Raw genomic sequence first — 12,801 nt, 5'->3', positions numbered from 1 at the left:
TTTTCCTGGACTGTTTCTCATAGACTTGGCTTTAAGGGCCAAAGTACTTTGCTATAGCAAACTGTGAAGTGTGTGAGCTGCTTTGTAATTTGTCTCCCTTAAAGCCGGTCGATGGTGTTTCCTTGTGAATTACCACTTCTTTTTCTTTTTTAATGTTCAGTGAAATTCCCCGCCAAGGGATGCCCTAATTCTGCTGGCTTTAACACCTCAAAACTTTGGTGTCTTGACCTCGGACACCACGTTGCCATCCACAATCCTGCGGGTAGTGGTGCTTTACATGGTTTGTAAGGAGTGGCTCTTGTCCAGGGCATCAACAAGATGAAAGTCCTTCCCTTCTTCCAGTAGGTGTCAATCTCAGCCTCCAGCTTGACCTTGATGTTCAGCAGGGCCCCGTACTGTTGGACTTGGCGCTGCCCCTCTGCCTGGGTCTGGGCCAGCTCTGACTCCAGATGCAGCAGGAGCCCTTTGAATTGTTCCATCTGCGTGACACAGTGCGTCTCCACCTCCCTCTGTTCTCCAAACTGGCCTTCAGAGTTCTCACCAAGTCCAGGTCAGTCTCCAGGGACTGGACCGTACATTTCAGCTCTGTCATCTCAGCAGCTCCTGTCTCAGCGGTCTGCGAGGTGACCACTGCGGTGCTCTCCTCAATCTGATGGGACCAGTACTTGTCTAGCTCCTCTCGGTTCTTCCAAGCCAGCTCATCTTACTGGGCCCAGATGTCCACCATGATCTTGCTGAGGTCCTGAGATTTGGGGGCAGCCAACTCCATGGTCAACCCAGAGTTGGCAATCTGGTTTTGTAGACCATTTACTTCCTCTTCATGGTGTTTCTTCATGAAGAGCAGCTCCTCCTTGAGAGCCTTGACATCTGTCTCCAGCTTCAGCCAAGTGATATCTGTGTCATCAATGACCTTTTGGAGTCCATTGATGTCACTCTCCACAGACTGGCACATGGCCAGCTCCATCTCATATTTGACTCTGAAGTCATCAGCTGCAAGATGAGCACTGTCAATCTGCAGGAGGATGTGGGCATTGTTCACAGAACTTGCAAAGATCTGAACCCTCAGGTCCTCAATGATCTTGAAATAATGTTCCCAGTCTCTGACCTGGCGTCCCTTCTTCTCCAGGTGTTCCTGGATTTTGTGCTGCAGTCTCCAATTATCAGCCTCCAGACTCCTCACCCTCTCCAGGTAGGAGGCTAGGTGGTCACTTAGGCATTGCGTAGTCTTCTTTTCACTCTGGATGCCCCCTATGCCTGCCATACCCCTAGCCATCCCTGCAGCCAGGCCCCCAGGTCCCTAGATGTCCTGCATGCTGGTGGAGTGGGACGCCAAGACCCGGGAGCCTGAGCCCCCAGCACCTGCAGAGATGCTGGCTGCACTGCTGGCCGACTGGACCTGGTGGCTAGGCAACTGCATGTAGCCCAGGGTCTGAGAGTTTGTGGAGAAGCTGGAGCATGTGCTGAAGCTCATGTCATTCAGGGAGAAAGGCCAGAAGCTGAGACTCGGGTTGAAGCTACTTGAATTACCATTTCTATGTGCATTTTTTTCTGACTTCAAATGCATGTGTTATTTTCTCCCCAATACTAAATATGCGTTGTTTTCCCTCATCAGTTCTCCAATTCTCTTTCACCATTTAGGAGTCCAACAATTCAATTCAATTCAATTCAATTCAGTTCAGTTCAGTTCAGTTCAATTCAATTCAATTCAATTCTGACACTATCTACCTGGGTTTAGCCTGCAGCTATAGGTAGAGTCCCCAGACTACCTTACTCTTGCCTGACTAATTACAAATAGGAGATTTCCACACACACACCCAAATTCGATAATTCACTGGAATGGTTCACAGAACTCAGGAAAGTGCTCTACTTACAATTATCACTTTATTATAAAGGATCTGACTCAGGAAGAGCCAAATGGAAAAGATACATAGGGCAAAGTAGAGGGGTTGGGGGAGAGGGGAGCTTCCATTCCCTCTCTGGGCACGTCACCTGTCTAGCACTTTGATGTGTTCACCATCCTGGAAGTTCTCCAAATCTCCTTGTTCCAGAGTTTTTGTAACTCTATTTCCAGCCCCCTCCCTTCTTCAGAAGTTGGGAGGTGGGCCTGAAATTCCCACCCTCTAATCGTGTATTTGGTCTTTCTGGTCTTTCCAGTGTGTTCAAAGGGCTTGTTATGAATAGCAAAGTACAAGATGTCGAATTATATTTTTGTATACCTGAAAATTATATGATGTTATTAACCAATGTTTAATAATAAATAAGTAAATAAGCAAAAGGAAGACACTCTTATCAGGAAATTCCAAGGGTTTTAGGAGTCTATGTAAGGAACCTAGGACAAAGACTACATTTAAAAAAAAATTATATCACACTATGCCACATACAGGCATATCGTTTCTCAGTCAGCTAGGATGTTTCTAGCTAGAGTCCTAAAATCACAACCCTGGACACATACTTTATCATGCTCATCATTAAGAGGTCACCTTCCTCCCATGAGAGGCAAGGATATTCCCTTTCTTAGTACCCGGTTCCTCTTTTTGGGTAAGGGGCTTGATCGGGGTCACAGCCTTCTTATACTCTTTTCTGACTAGACTGGACTTCCTGTCATTCCCAGAACACTGGCCCTCCTCCTCCTGGCTGTGCCATGCCCTCTGCTTGGAATGCCCCTCTTTTGTCAAATTACAGGTGAGTGAAAAGGTTTCAGGGTACAGAATACTTTATGGTGGAGGTTGGTCTTCTAAGACAGGGTGCTCTTAATATACATTTGTTTCTCTCTCTCTTTTTTGGGGGGGGGGGATAAATCATTTCACAGAACAAACAGAATTGTACTTTTTGGCTTACAACTTACAGAACTCAAAGTAATATTTGTTGGTTCTATCACATTTCTGACCATCACAAATGCTTCCCTATGGGAGGTTGGAAAGGCACAGGCCCGCCCTTCCCTTTTCCCTGAGGCTACATCTGTGGTCAAAAATCAAATCCATTTTCTAAGCCCTGATCAAGTGCTCCCTCCTCTGTGAAGCCTTTGCGGTTCATCCCATAGCACTGTGTGTTCTGTGCTCTTAATGCTTGCTTGCGGGCTGCTTGCCTGCAAAGGCTGCAAGCATCTAGTTGTTGGTCCTTTCCCCAAGCAGCATCTGACACACCGTATAGGTTCACTAAATATTTAGTCCTGGTCTATAAGAGAGAGAGGTCCACTTGATTAGACTAGAGCCAGGACAGGGCACAGGAAAACTGGAGGTAAAAGCAGGGAGAAAAAGGTCAGCTCTAAGGCTTTTCTCATCAGGGACTAATGACTGTAACAGTTAAGATTGATAGTCTGCTGTCTTTCCTACCCTCTCTTCCATCTGCCCATTTGCCAGATGGAGAAAGGCCTAGGGAAGTGTGTCCACTTGCTCAATGTGTCAAGGCAGAAGGAGAAATATTAGAATCAGGGCAGGGTGACCTGCCAAGTGTGTCTTCAGGCTCTAAGTGTGATCTGGGGGCAGGGCAAAGTGAAAGAAACAGATTTTACAGCTAAGGTTTCCCATGCACATGCTACTCCCCTGTATATTCAAACCACAGACCACAGTCCACACAGCTAAGGCCCATTTCATGTGACTTTACATCCATATCAAGGAGGTTCTATCTTTGAGAAAATAAGCATTGACCCAGCTTCAAACAAGTCAGCCCTCCTACTGTTTATTTTTAGTTCTTTGGGTGTGTGCAGATCATCACTGACATAATAAAGAAAATGCAGATGCTTTCCATAATTGCCTAGCTAATAAATCATGGCTGAAAAGCTGCTGAGGACAGTGTGTTCTGATGACCTTTGCTGGAGAGGTAGTTGTCTCTGCAGGACAAGTAAGATGGGTTGGATGTGGGGGGGTAGGTTAGATACCCCTGGCCAGTGTGCCCTGAGAGGAGACTTCAAAGAATGGGCTTACTCAGAATAAGGGGTGTGTGTGTGTGTGTGTGTGTGTGATGTCTGTGGTGTGTGTATGGTGTGTGGTACATACGAGGTCTGTCCAGAAAAAGTCCATTGTTAATATAATAAAGTCATTGTTAATATAATGAGAACAGTTTGTGTGACATTGAGGTAAACTGGCAGCCAAGGAGAGTAGACTGGAATGCACATACGTGAACAATGACTACTTCACTGTACTAGTCAGTGGGGGTGGTAGACACCCTTGAGTAAGTATGTACTGTGTGGCTGTCACATTCAAAATGAGTGAGGGAGTAGGGCAACAAATCTGCATCAAAGTTTGCTTTAAACTTGAACATTCTTTCAGGGAAACTTATTTGGGTGATTCAGAAGGCTGCAGCTATGGGCAACTGGTGATTGGCAGCCTCATCACAACAATGCGCCCACTCACGGATCAGGTCTCATGCAGAGGTTTTTGGTGAAACATCAAATCTCCTAGGTGGCTCAGCCCCTCTACAGCCCAGATTTGGTGCCCTGTGACTTTTGGCTTTTCCCCAAACTAAAATCACCTTTAAAAGGGCAGAGATTTCAAACCATTGATGAGATTCAGGAAAATATGACGGGGCAGCTGATGACGATTGAGAGGACTGTGTGAGGTTCCAAGGTGCCTGCTTTGAAGAAGACTGAGGCATCACTGTCCTATGTACTATGTTTCTTTTATCTTGTGTCTTCTTCAATAAACGTCTCTATTTTTCATATTACATGGCTGGATATCTTCTGGACAGACCTTGTATGTGGTGTGTATTTGGGTGTGGTATGTGTTTGTGTAGGGGGATTATATGTGTGTATTTGAGGGGGTGGAGGGGAATAAGAAAGAGCTGAGGAAGTCTAGTCATGGATTTTGAACCAGATAGGGGAGACTCTGGTCATGATAGGGTCTATTCCAGGGGTTTAATGGGCATCCAATGTTTTTTTCCTGCCCCAAATCTATTTATTCTTTTTCAGGTTGAAATTCATCTTGAAATTTTCTTTTGCTTAAGCCAGTTTGAGTTGGGTTTCAATCACTGGCAAGTAAAAGAGCCCTAAACAGGCCATGGAAGAGTCCAATGAAAAGAGCATGGGACTGAATGTCAGGAGACCTAGATTCCAGCCCTGGTTCTTTCACAAACCTGCCTTGTAACCTTGGGCAAGTTACTCCTCCTCCTGGACTCAGTTTCCTCATTTGTAAAAAGACAGGGTTTTCAGATTTTGGATATCATGGGCCAGTTTAAATTGTCATAAAGAACCATATTATTAACAACTATCTTCAACATTTTATAAAATATATTTTAACACCAAAAGTATAAAGGACAAAATTGAAAATGGAACAAATTTAGGTTGAAAAAAAAAAAGCCACTAGCTCATTTGTAGTTTTTCCCCACACTGCCCTAGACTGGAGAAAACATCACTGTAGACTGGTACTGCTTTGATGCCCAGAGGTTGGTGGCTACCAAATTTCATGTACCCCCAGTTCATCTTCAAGCTCTGACGTGGTAGGATTAATCTTTCAGCTCTGCACCTTTCCCTGGAATTGTCAGTCTGTGCATTGTCAGTAACCCAGCCCTTAGCCATCCTTTCTTCCTCCTGCAGTTGGGAGAAGGGAGTGTCTACCAGGCTAAAGAGACTTTTCCCCCTAGAAGACAGATACTGATGAAAACCTATTGCTACTGCTACTGCTATTGCTACTGCTGTTACTAAAATCAAACAAGAGCCTATGCCTGACATTATTCTAAACATTTCACATGTTTAGTGTTTAAAAAGCTAACTCAAGTTTCACAATAATCCCATGAGAGAGTCACAATTATTATTGACAATTTTCGGGTAAGAACACTGAAGCACGAAGACAAAACAGTGAAGTCACAAATGGCATTCGCATGCCCTTGGAGTTTTCTAACTCTGCACAGCTCAGACCAAAATGTATGTATGTGTCTAAGGCTTGGGGAATGTAGGCCAACGCTCATTGTCCTGGATTCTATAATTCCCACCTGCTCTAGGAACTGCTGTTTGTCTACTGTCCCTTATGTATGGTCTCCTTAAGTGTCCAACAACAACAAAATGGCATTAGTCACTGTCTATCTTAACGATCTGGGTGTGAGGCACTTGGTCTCCATAATCTTACTTTATCCTTACATGACTCCCGTAGGAAAGGAATCATTTCTCTTTTTCAGGTGACATAAGTGCAGCTTAGAGAGGTGACCTGCGCAAGGTCATACAGCTGGCTGGGATTGGAACTGAGGTCTCCCTGACTAAAGCCCCTACATTCAAACTCATAAAGAAAGGAGGGCTTGTATTCCATTTCGCAGTCAGAAATCAGAAGTTCTCATAGAAGATCAGTAATAGGTCAGGCCAGGTAGGGGCAGAAAACAGCATCTGGCCCAGATCTCTGTTCTTCCTAGGTTCCTGTCCCAGCCCAGGAGCACCCCAACTTCTGGATGTTGGCCCAGGAGATGACACTGGAAAAGGCATTTTGAGAAAAGGAGGGAGGCTGAGTAGAGATTAGGGGTGGGACAAGATGTCTTGGGGTCAAAACATCTTGTCCTGAGAACTCTTGCCCAGATGGCTCACCGTGGCCTTGGTGAGATACTTGGTGGGGGTGCATCATTGCTGGGCTGGGAAGGAGGGTGCTAGACTGGGTGCAGAAGGCCCCAGATGCAAACTGGCTCCTTGTTGTTATCTCTCGGCCCTGACTCTTACTGTGCTCAACCTAGTTTTCCCAGGCCTAACAGGAGAGGTTGGGAAGGAACAGGAGATAATGATTTCCTTGACGTTGGAGTCAGGACAAGCCTGAAGATCTTGTCCTGTTCCCATCCCCCTCTCCTTGTTCCCCTCCCTCCCACCAGTCTTCCCCACTGTGGTAAATGGCACCACCCATGATCAGGCTGCTCAAGCTGGAACAGGGAGATTCAGCCTCGGTTCATCCCTCTGGCTTACTGCAGCCCATCAATAAGTCCTCTAGGTCCAGCCTCCCAAATACATCTCAAGTCCACCAGCTGTCTCTTCACTCCACTGGCAAGTTCAAGCCCGTCCTCTCTCACATAGACACTGCAGAGGCTCCTACATGCTCACCTTTCCCCAGTCCTATCCCAAAAGCCTGCTCCCACATCTACGACCACGTTGATGCTTGAACACTTAAATCAGATCATGTCACTTGCTTGATTTCCCATTCTACTCCAACAACAGTCAAAATCCTTGAACTTGGCCTGACAGGCTTGGCCCCTGCCCATGCTTCCAGTCATCTCAGGTCATAGGTCTTGCCTCACTCTCTGAACCCCAACCCCAATGGACTTGCAGTTCCTAGAACACAGGCTCTTTTCCTCCACAGGGCATTTGCACCTGCTGGTCCCTCAGCCTAAAGCCTTGTCAACCGTTTCCAGCCACCAAGGCTCAGCTGCAAGAGGCCTTCCCTGACCATGTGATCTGAAACAGAATTCTACTCATCTTCTATCGCAGCACCTGTTCATTTCCTTCTGAACACTCTTTACAATATAAATATGTCACTTCGTGAGTTTGCTTCCTTGTTTGGTTTTTGACTCTTCTACTGGACTGTAATTGCCATGAGGGCAGGGCCACGTCTGTCTGTCCATCATTGTAGCTTCCTAGCACAGCCTGGAGCACATGGCAGGTAGCACTCAGGAAACATTTTTGGATGGAAGGTCCAAAAGTCACCACAGAACCTCAGGTGTCTGCCCAGTATATCTCCTTGCCCCTCTGGCCTGTGCTCCCCTGCTCTCTGCCTCTAGACGGCAGGTTATGGCGTAGGAGCCTGGCTACGTATTGAGTCTGCTCGCTGGGCTGGGAAGGACTTGCAAATGAGCCAGAGGTGGCAGTGAGATTATCGGGTGCCAGATGGAGGCCAGGAAAACAGCGACAACTCCCCAGGGCCCCTCTGGTGTTCTGAGGGGACTCTTTCCTCTGCCTGGTCTCTCTGATGGAAAAGGGGCCCCCTCTGCTGGGCCAAGCAGGGCTTTTGTAAGCTGGGTACCACATAGAGGAAGCCTCTTGAGATAGCCAGGAAGGGGTGCGATCTGCTATTTCAGGGCCAGGAACAGATGTGCCAGTTTGAAAGAAGGTGTTTGTACTCTCCCTCAGGGCTGCAGAGCAGCAAGAATGAAATCTTGGGTATGTGGCTGGGCAAGGCCTGGCTACCCGACTCTCCCCCAGCTACTCCGTGATAGAGAGTGGACTCCCCTCCCACACAGGCACCTATTAGCCTGGCATCTTGGGCATGTGCCCAGCCTTCTTGGGGGAGGTTGGCCAACCTTGACTAGACAGTAATATCTTGTGACATCCACAAGTCCTGGCAAAAAGCCCCAAGGCTCTGGGCAACAGTGGATCTGTAGGTTTCAGGAAAGGGGTTTCTGTAGGAAGCAAAGCTATGGTGACGTTTCTGTGCCTCAGGGGTCAGGCTGCAGGGAAGTAAGCCCTCTGGGACTCAGAGTTGCATTTGCAACCCACCCTATCAGACCTCTCTCCTCCTCATCCTGAAGGGAAAAAAAAAAAAAGACTCAACAGTGTCCAGTATGCTGCCTGCTAAACTCTCCCTCTATCCCCAGTTCGGTGCAAAAATGTATGATCAGTAAATGCTCGAATGAAAGGACTACATCCCACACAGAGGCTCCATAGTAGACCTAGCCAAGGTCGCAGGGAGTGATGCTTAATGGGGTGCCAGGCCTCAATCAAATCCAAGGCAAAAAGGATCTGTTGTCACCCAGGAGCTGGGGGTCCAAAGGAGGAAATGGGCAGGGAGTGACATCTAATCAGGTCTGGCTTGAGGCAGGAATGCGGGACTTCCTTTGTGACATTCTTTTCAAGTGACATTCCCTGGAGTTTGACAAATAAATGGAAGCCTGTATGAACATGATAAATTTTTAAGACAATCTATAGAACAAAACACAACATAACAGACACCCCAAGACTTTAGTTACTATCTCCTGTTGTGGCCACCGGCCATGGGCCCGGTATTCTCTCCGCGGTCACCACTCTTCCCTCCTGATCTCTATGCACGCACAGGTGTGTCTCTTGAAGCACAGTTGAGTCCTCCAAATGCTGCCACAGTCTGCAGTTTGGTTAGTGTTTGGTGGCTCTCAACCTTTAGTGAAATTAGGAGTCATCTGGCCTGCTTGGTAAGATGAGGATTTCCAGTCCCCCTGCAGAGATTCTGCTCTGCGAGGTCTGATGTGTGGCCCTAGAATCTGCATTTCTACAAGCTTCCCAGGTGGTTCCCAAGACCCTCCTCCTCCTTGAGAAATCATTGTACATGTGGTTGATTTTTAATTTTTTAAAATGACTTTATTTATTTATTCTTAGAAAGAGAGAGAGAGAAACGTCAGCATTTGAGAGAAACACCAGTCAGCTGCCTCCCACACACATTCCAACCGGAGACTGGGTCCACAGCCCAGGCATGTGTCCCCGATAGGAATCAAACCGGCGACCCCTCACCAGGTGAAACCATGCCCAACCTACTGAGCTACAATGGCCAGGGCTGATTTTAAATCTTTAAAATAATACTGCAATAAAGACTTTGTAGAAATCATTTTTAAATACTATTTTCTTTACACATCTCCTTAAAAGTAGGGTTACAGAATCAAAGGATAGGAATTGCTTTGCAGTTCTTGCCAACTTAGTCTCCAGGGAATTTGAATAATTGAACATTAACTTTTAGCATTAGATTTGTTTTTATAACAACATAAAAGTTGCTCAAATTGTAAGTTCAAGATTTATAGTGGGGCTGCTCATTTTCCTATGTAAAGCTTTGTAGGTAAACTATCCGCTCATTTCCTGTGACTACTTATCAGAACAGGAGCAGAATACTGGCCTTTTATAGTTATATCAATTTCTTAGTTATTTTGGATAAAAAGCTTTATTTGCCACATGCATTTCTCCCCCTTCTATGGCTTTCCTTTTTGTGTTTGCTTTATTACATTCTGCGGCACAAAAGGCTTTTAAAAACACATTTAGTTCCATCCATCCTGTCCCTAGTATCTATTTCGTCAACAGACAAAATGCTTTCTCCTCATCACGGTTGAAACACATTGGCTTTTCCATTTCCTTCTCTGGCTTTTTATGCCCATTTGAAATGTATTGTAGTGCATGGTGTGAAAAATATGGATACAAACTAATTCTGACCCATGCTGATGCCCTACCATTTAGATGATATTTATTAAATAGTGACTCTTTCTTCGAGCTTTGTGTTGGTGCTCTTCATCCTACATCAAGTCCTTTAAATAAGCTGAATCTGTTTCTGTAGATTCTATTCTGGTCCCCCGGCCAATTTTTCTTGTCTTTACCTCAATAAAATATAGCAATGGCTCTCTAGTTATTCCAAGTTCCTCCAAAACATTTTTTGGCATTTTGCCCACTCATACGCCAAATGAGTTGTACTCCTTATTTTTTAAACCCTATGATGCATCTCATTGTGTCTTTAATTTATGTTCCATTGTAATTGTAACTCTGTTTAGATTTCACAATTAGAATCAGGGTGTAGTTCTCCATTCATTCATGTTTTCCTTTGCTCTTCCCTCTTTAACATTTTCTATGAAAAAGTATCATGTATTCCAAGTTAAATTAATTCCCAACTAGTTACGTGGGGAGGGGGCAGCCATTCTTACAAATAAACCAGCTTTTTCCTTCCCTCAGTCCCACTCTTACCCTTATTCTCATACTCACTAAAACACAAGCATTTTGACCCCAAGCTAGGCAGATACAAGGATACACTCCCTGCCCCCAGGCCCAGCACATGTGGCTTCCTGGCTTCGGCCAGCAGATCTGTGAGTTACTCTGTGGAGACCTCTATTTGTCGGACTCCTCTTTCCTGCCCTGTAAGATGGGCAGTGCTGTTCCAGCACCACCTTTCTGGATTAGGACACAGCTGGTAAGGAAGGCACAGAGTTTTCTAGAAGTGCCATTCCTAGTCAGTAAACAAAACAGGAAGCTATCATGTAGTTAAACAAGTATCCCCTCAAAACTCACGGCCACACAGAACCTCAGAATTAGGGTCTTAAGAGATATAATGAGTGAAAACGAGGTCATACTGGATTAGAGTGGGCCCTAAGTCCAATGGCTGGTGTCTTTACAAAGGAGAAAAAGAAACACACACACACATGCACGCAGAGGAAGAACGTCATGTGACAACAAAGGCAAAGATTGGAGTGAGGCATCTACAGGCCACAGAACGCCCAGGACTGCCGGCAGCCCCCAGAAGCTGGGAGAGAGGCCTGGAACAGACTTTCTCTTGGAGCCTCCAGCAGGAACCAAACTTGCCGATACCTTGATTTTAGATTTCCGGCCTGCAGAACTATGAGAGGATACATTTCTGTTGATTTAAGCCACCCGTTTGTGGTATTATGCTTGGCAGCCCTAGGAGGCTAGCCCACGCAGGATCCTCGGCCTTGCTCAAAAACATCCCCAGCACTGACTTAATTGTAGGATTATCTTAAATACAGAGGAGAGGTATCCTCCTAAACAGGCCCCAACGTGGAGAATGAACAGTCCCCTCTGGAATGTAAATAATCAAAAAATGATGAGAGTTTTCCTATTTCCTGAACAACCACAAGTCTCTCTTTGTAGAAGGCTAACTATTTATAGCATATTCCCAGTTCTGAGAACCCAGGACTCTTCCACCGAGGGAGGCAGTGTGGCAGAATTTGAAGGGCCCAGAGCGGGGCTCAGACCACCAGGGTCTGAATCTTGGTTCTGCCATTTACTAGAAGCATAAATCTGAGCAGGCCACTTAATCTCTTAGAGCTGGACTCCCAAGCTGTGAAAGGAGACAATAAAGATCTTATCCCGAACATGCTTTAAGGAGTTGTTGCTGGGATCCGATGAGATGATTTATGGGAAATTGCTGTTTCAACTGTAGAGCATTCGGCAGATGTTACTGCCAATAGTGGTTGCCTGCGGGCCAGGAGGGACAGGGTGAAAGTATGGGAAGGTCACTTCTCACTGTTTCTCTTTTTGTTCCATGTTTATATTGAAATTCATTTGTTATAAAACCATTTCAATGTGCAGTGAAGGGGAGAGAGTAAATAAACCTGCGTGTCTGATTCCAATGTCATTCAAGATGACATCTAGAGTTGTGAGTGCTGATGGTCCTCAAGAAGGAACTTAGGTCTCCACCTGAACTTTTGGTGTGGGAGCCTCTGGGACACGACCCAGCTTTCACCTCCTAAACCATTTTTTCCTTGCTCCTGTTCACCCAGAGTTTGGAAGCTAGAATTGGGAGTCCAGCCCTGCCATGGATTCACACTGTCTGATTCATCTTTCTGAATCTAGAGAGAATAGAGACCCTCTTACCAAGTGGTTGGGGCAACTTACAGGATTGTGTGTAAAGAGAAGGCGTATTCAGGAAGACATTTTCCCAGAGCATTTTGAGGTCTTAGGCACATCCCAAAGGCGTAGTGAGAAGTGTCGGCTTTGATCAGAAATCCCAAGGATTCAGAAAGGGAAGCTGAGCCTTGGGATCCACTTAATGAGGGTCTTTACCCCACTCCTGCCAGGAGATGGCAGGCTCTCCAGGGTCCTGAGATCTCAGCTGGGTCCTTCCCCTTGAGTCGATGTCCTAGGGCTGCATCTGACACTTGCACCAGCCCCCTCATTGCCAAGACCCCAACTCCTCCCATGTCACCACTGGCCTCCAGAGCCCTCTCCCCTTGACACAATCTACACTAACTGGTCAATATGACACTCTACTCGGGTTTCCTCTCTGCCAGCAGAGAAAGGCCCCCCTTCTTCCTTCTCTGGGGTGGAGGGCTTATAGCAAAGTCATTTGAGCCCCCAGCGGGAAGACCCTTTCTGCTTTGCCAATCAGCCCCCTGCTTCAGAGCACTTGAACATTCCAGCCAGGCACTGGGCATGGGGCCAGC

The 12,801-nt window shown here is 46.2% G+C and overlaps 1 pseudogene; it reads right to left on the bottom strand.

The window, feature by feature from the left end:
• Positions 1–207: 207 nt before the first annotated feature.
• Positions 208–1,471, bottom strand: LOC150016942 (keratin, type I cytoskeletal 18 pseudogene; annotated as a pseudogene).
• Positions 1,472–12,801: the final 11,330 nt, after the last annotated feature.

Source organism: Furipterus horrens, unplaced genomic scaffold (genome assembly GCF_987537825.1).
Source record: "Furipterus horrens unplaced genomic scaffold, mFurHor1.1.pri manual_scaffold_3, whole genome shotgun sequence".
Lineage (NCBI taxonomy): Eukaryota > Metazoa > Chordata > Mammalia > Chiroptera > Furipteridae > Furipterus > Furipterus horrens.
Note: the sequence above shows the minus strand (reverse complement) of the source record. Positions and strands in the feature narration are given on the sequence as shown.